Genomic DNA, 6,697 nt, shown 5'->3' with positions numbered 1-6,697 from the left:
GAGGCAGTCAAGGGGGCCTCCTCAAGGTAAGGGCATGTTTGTTACCTTACCTTGGGGTTGCATTGCAACTAGGTCAGTGCTGGACAGTTGGTTAGGATTGCGCCCTCAGTGGCTGCCACTCGTTTGCAGGGATGAAGAAAATAAAGCAAAGCCTGCAGTTTGGGAAATTCTATCCTTTAGGGAAGGTTCATACTTAGTGGTAGAGGCTGTGCAGAAGGTCCCAGTTTCAATGCCCAGCATCTGCCATTAGAGCTAGAAAAGACCCCGATCTGAAACACTGGAGCCTGGAGCAGCTGCCAGCCAGTGTAGACAACACTGAGCTTGAGGGAACAACTCAATATAAGGCAGCTTTCTATGTTCCACTGGGAGAGATCACAACAGGGCTGGGGGCAGACTGCAGGCCTCCACTGTCTTCTTAATCCTGTTACAAAAGGTAGTTATGAAGGTGGGCAGGCATAAATTTTGGCAGTGAAGCAGAGTTTTGCTGTGTCTGTGGCTTTTTGCCTGGCCATGCCATTTGCTGCTTATTAACTCCGAACATATGCCCAAAAAACCATCATGCCGGTAACTCTCCCAAGGTTAGCTCCAATAAAACAAAAGAAAGCAGTTTCCCTCTTAATAATTCATGGGCGTCTTTAAAAGCCCCTGTTAAAAAGATACACAATTCCTCCTCCTTCCCCAATTTTCTGATGTACTAATTAACCAAGTTCTGCATCCGATGCTATTCTCTATTGGACCTGAGTGACACTTTCTCTTCCTTCAACCAGGCACAAAACCATCTGCTCCACTCATCCATCACTTGTACTTTCTTTAGCGGTTAGCGTCAGCTTGACAAGCTATGGCTCTCAGATTCAGATCTTTGCCCACACTGAGGCAACCGGTTTGAAAAAGGAAGAAAAGGAAAAGATGCCCTGTTGGAGCCGAAAGAATCAGGACGGGGCTCTGACCTCACTTTCTCTGTGGTTTCCCTCCCCCCTCCCGGAGTGTGGTGCAGCCCTTAGCAAAAAGGGATGAGAAACACTCAACCCAACCACCTTTTCCCTCCAGGATTATGCAAAATCAAGGTTGCAATCTTATCCACACTTACCTAAGAGCAGGTCCTCTTGAATTTAAAAAGATTTACTTCTGAGTAGACCTGCATAAGGTTTGGGCTCTTAGTATATTTTCACAATATTACTGTTAATTCCGTATAGTCCTGCCTATGACTTTGCTTTGCTTGCTGAAGAATTAGAAGCTTTTCTGACCTGAAATGCAGGCCATCAGGACAATTCCCCACCTCTCAAGTTTTTCCCTCCCTCCTAGTCCAGCATCCCCTTCAGTTGGGAAAATCCTGGGTATGTTATGCATTGAACCTTAACTACTGATATCGGTTCCACAAGTGTTGGCAACTTTACTGGTTCCTTTATAGGATTATATATAGGTCCCTGGTGGGCCTCTTAGTGTAAGCCTGCCCCTGAATGTCTCTTAGGCAAAGGGAAGAGAAAAAGAGGGAGTCTGGAGGTTGGGTTCTGCTGAAGGGGACAGCACACTCTTAAAAATCATAAGTAGCCTTGTAGGCAAAAGTCAAAAATCAACAAACATTAACGCCTTTACTATGGACAACTAAAATATCTCAAAGTAGTCCTCAAGTGGGACCATCCCACTAATGAGTCCTGGTGAGCCCACAGGTCCACGGAGGCATGTTAGGGGGAACAGTTGCTTATTATATTGTAGTAGCGGCAGTGCTGTGGTGATCACAGCCACTGCTGCCACCTTCTTCCTCCTCCCAATGCCTGAGCCATTTCAAAAGGTAAAGAGGGTGGAGAAGAGAGAGAAATTGGAGAGAAGAACCACTGTGGGCTGCCAGCCTCTCCACATTTCCTCCCTTCCTTTCCCATCCTTTCTGCCTCTTGAAATGGCAGGAAGTGCAGAGGAGGGGAAATGAGGTGGCCAGTGGTAGGAGGATGAAGGGGTAGGAATTGTGGGAGATCAGTGGGACTGATGGAAAAGGAAGTGATTCAAGAGGGGCAGGTAGGAAAGACTCTAGGATAGTGTTTGTGGGTCAGGACCCACTAGGTGGGTTGTGAGCCAATTTCAGGTGGGTCCCCATTCATCCAATGTGTATTTTTAATGTATTAGACTTGATACATGGTATATGACTGCGTCTGGGGAAATGTTGCAGATCGGTACTTTTAACAGGCTACTATGTACAGGTCGTGTCTTGTTATCTGTTGGGTTCCATTCCAGAACCTTTAGTGGATAAAAAAAATCTGTGGATAAAAAAGAGTGGAAAAATAGATTTAAAGACCCACTTCCAGGTTTCTTGCCGCTCCATTCCTCCTAATAAGGTCATGTCTCGACATTCACAGGGGTTTGATTCTGGAACTCCCTGCTGATACCATAAAATGTGTTAAATAAAAGCAATTTTTTAAAAATTAAAAAGTGCATCCCTTTACAATTGTGGTTTAAAAACAGCTTTTCTTACTGTTGTAGAGAGGCAGTCAGCAATTAGAAATGCAAAGGACCCCTTGCTTTTGCCTGGCTCAGCTGAAGAATGGAATGATCACTTTTCCCTGATCACTGTCTCAACAACAGTAAGAAAAGCAATTTTTTAAAGTGTGATTTTAAAGAGATGCATTTTCCTCTTCTTCAGGGATCAGCACATTCCTTCTCATTTGCAGTGGCCATTCGTGTTGAGGTTGAGGCAAATCCGTGTATAAAAAATCAGTGTATAACAAGGTTGGACCTGTATATGCTTTTAACAGTGATAGTCAATGGGGCTTACTCCTGGGTAAGTGTGAATAGGACTGATGATGTCACTTCCAGCCATGACATCACTTCCAGATTAATAACATGACTGCAGATAGGTCCCGACAGATTGTCACTCTAAAAAGTGGGTCCTGGTTCTAAAAAGTTTAGAGCTGCTCCAGGGGGTAGGGGCAGGCTTGTCTGCAAACTTTCAAGTTCTCCAAAATGCAATTAATTCATAAAGAATTAAGAGAACGCAGGGCCCAATCTGACCAATTTTCCAGTGTGTCAATGGGGCATGCGCTGCCTCCTGTGGTGGGGAGGCAGTCACAGAGTCCTCCTCATGGTAAGGGAACATTTGTTCCCTTACCTCGAGGCTGCATTGTGGCTGCACCGATGCTTGTATAGGATTGGGCCCACAGATATTTCATTGTGCCTGAAGGCAGCACACTGGCAATGGGATGTGGGGTTGACCACTAGGCTTTCCGCAAGGGACCCCATTTCCCAGGGCTGTTAGGGGGACTGCACAAGACAGAGGGCACCTCCTTCCCCCTGCCACTAGACCTCTGTTGCCTCCTTTATTTGCCATGGCAACAGCAACCACAATTTTGACATTCTTGGCTGGCCCCTGCAAGGTCTGCCTTTCAGGCAGCAGTTACATTGAGACTATTTGTCTGTTTGCTTCACTGAGCTCTCTTTGGAGTTTCTCTGGGTTTTTAGTGCCTTTTTCTTTGGTGTGTTTGCCTGCCTCTGCTCCCATCGTCTGAGTGGTTTGTTCCTTGATTGGTTTTATGCTTGTTTTGAATAAATTGATTGTAAGCCACCTTGGTGGTCCCTTAATGGGGACTGAAAGGGGGCCTAGAACTTATTTAAAGTAAATAAAAAACCAGAGGCCATCTCCCTTGTGCTTAGCTACTCCTGTTCCACACTTCATTTTCTTCATCACCCCCACCCCTTGATCTCCAGTCTAAGAAGGAGAAAAAGCTGGCACATCAACAGATAAGGGCAGACAGCATTTGACCTACCACTTCAGCCAGTCATCATGAGGTCTTACTCTAGTATGGTTCAGTACATTCCTTGGTGCCTTTTAAAGTCTATATAATAATAACAACAACAACAACAACAACAACAACAACAACAACAACAACAACAACAACAACAACATTTCTATCTCACCTTTCCTCAAAGAGCTCAACAAAGCATACATGCTTCTTCCCAGTCACACATTTTTATCCTCACACAACAACCATGCAGAGTGGGTTAGGCTGACAAGACCAAAGTCTCCTGGTGAACTTCATTGTGGAGTGGGAATTTGAACCATGAGTCTCCCTGGTATGATACTCTAGCCCAGTGGTTCTCAAACTTTTAGCACTGGGACCCACTTTGACAGAATGAGAATCTGTCAGGACCCACCAGAAGTGATGTCATAACCAGAAGTGTCATCATCAAACAGGAAAATTTTTAACAATCCTAGGTTGCAATTCTGCCCACACTTACCCAAGAGTAACTCCCATTTACTATCATTGTTTAAAGCATATACAGATTAGCCTGTTAAAAGTACAGATTTGTATTATTTCCTCAAATGCAGTCACATACATTAGTAGCATCAAGGCTAATATATTAAAAATAAAATATTGAAATGAATGGGGACCCACCTAAAATCGGCTTGCAACCCACCTAGTGGGTCCTGACCCACAGTTTGAGAAACACTGCTAGCCACTTCACTATGCTGTTTTCCTGTGCAGGACTAGTGTGCTTGTGCTGGGCTTGTGTGCAAAAATTGTGGCAATACATACTCTGTGTGTGTGTGTGTGTGTTTGAGAGAGAAAGAGAGAGAGAGAGAGAGAGAGAGAGAGAGAGAGAGAGCGTGTTTGGGCGCACAATAAAAAGTACAGCATGTGTTTGGGAGTTACTGGGAGTTGGGGATGTTTAGTAATTAAATCCCTTTTCATCCTTCTGCACCTGTCTCCTTCTGAAAACTGAGAGAACAGACGTCAACCGGGACAAGGGCTGGACTGAATACAGCCAATTCTGAAATATTTATTAGCTTGTGACACCACTCAATAGAGGAGAAGGAATGCCGCCTAATCCGCCCAGCAAATGCTCGCTCGGTGGAGGGGCATTTCTCTACAAGTGCCTCATTATATTTCAACAACCGCCTCGTACTTTGTCAAAAATGGTATCGCTTTTAATTTGTTGTCTATATTTGTTTGCAAGCACGTTGCCCCAGTAGCCAGAGAGTGAGGAAAGCAAAAGAGTATAGATTTATTCCGCAAGTGAACTTCTCAATCAGTTGCCTGAAACTTCACAGGGCTGGGCCCAGGGGGTTCCTTCAGGAGGGCGGCAGTTGATGCTGGCGGGGAGGGGGCTCGTTTTGCTTCATAGATGTGCCTGTGGGTGACTACTGCCTATCACAGAGGTGTGGTGGGGAATACATTGTGCAGGTCTCATTCTGTCAGGCTTCCCACCCAAAGACCTGGCAGTTCATTTAGGCGGCAATCCTAACCACACTTACCTGAAAGTAAGCCCCATTGACTCTAATGGGACTTGCTTTTGGGTAGACATGCATAGGATTAGGCTCTAAGGAGCATGCCTGAGTGATGGGGCTTAAATCTTACAAAAGATGGAACCCACCCACCACCCAAGTACAGAGGAGTTCTTGTAAGAACTAAGGGCCCTGGAACCAGGATATGCTGCAGGCAAGTCCTGGCACCTTACCGTCTATACATCTGCTCCCCATTCTGGCCCCAAACTGGGAAGACTGAGCTGTGGGCTTCAGTGGCGTCATCTAGACTGTCCAAAGGGGACTGGACAAATTCATGGAGGAAAAATCCATCACGGGTTACAAGCCATGATGTGTATGCGCAATCTCCTGATTTTAGAAATGTGTTATTTCAGAATGCCAGGTGCAGGGGAGGGCACCAGGATGCAGGTCTCTTGTCTTGTGTGCTTCCTGAGGCATTTGGTGGGCCACTGTGAGATTCAGGAAGCTGGTCTAGATGGGCCTAAGGCCTGATCCAGCGGGGCATGTTCTTATTGACTGCAATGTCAATCAGTTGATCCCTCCCCCACCAAGGCTAACCCCAGCACACCAGCTTTATAATAGGGCCAAGACCTCAGAATGTGAGGAGTCCATTGGTATGGTGAGGACTCTACCCAGATCTCTGTTTTTCCTGGCTGCTACCCCAGACTGTGACCCTGTGTCTGGCCCTGGGTCCTCAGGTCTGCCTCTTTCTATAAGTTGACCTTGCCTTTCCTGGACCATGCCCTAGTTTTCACCTGTCAGCTGATCTTCTGGGGCACCAAATACCCTGGGGTAGACCCTGCTGAAGTCTTACACTTCTGTTCATGGAGGCAGCCTAACCTCTTCAGTACAGCACATTCTTTGCACGCAAATGGACCTCATTTCAATACTCTGCATCCTTTTCAGGTGAAACTTCTGAAGAATTTCAAGGGAAGTCAAAAGAGTTTCAATTAGTGACATCTCATATGTATATTTTGCACATCTCTTTGTGCAAGTAAAATTTGAATTCTGAATGCCTTCACCGGAAGCAAGGAAAAAGGCTAAAATGCTTTCTTGTAAGCATTGATAAAAAGGGAAAAAAGACAAGAAGAAACCACACACACAGTGAAACAAGATGTAATAATAACCTGATTGATGATGAATCCCATCAAGTGAAACTGATTCTGGATTGTTTTGGCATGATGTATCCATCGTTACAGCTTGCTGTGTTGGAGAAGTCATTAGATGCCTCCCGGGGGGGACACAGCAAGTACATTAAGAGGGACGAGGATTCACCCTGAGCCAAATGGCTGCTCTTATTGTTCTCAGAAGGGCACTTAGGGTGTTCTTAGGACCAAAAACTCTTCCATAGTATGTCAGAAATGGGGCTGCCATTGGAGACCTAAAGGAACACTCAGCTCTCGCCTTTTGAAGGATCTTTCTCTGAAGTCTCAGGCCCAGAATCCT

Source organism: Tiliqua scincoides, chromosome 9 (genome assembly GCF_035046505.1).
Source record: "Tiliqua scincoides isolate rTilSci1 chromosome 9, rTilSci1.hap2, whole genome shotgun sequence".
In the NCBI taxonomy this organism is placed as follows: Eukaryota; Metazoa; Chordata; class Lepidosauria; order Squamata; family Scincidae; genus Tiliqua; species Tiliqua scincoides.
This window is presented reverse-complemented; position numbering follows the sequence as displayed.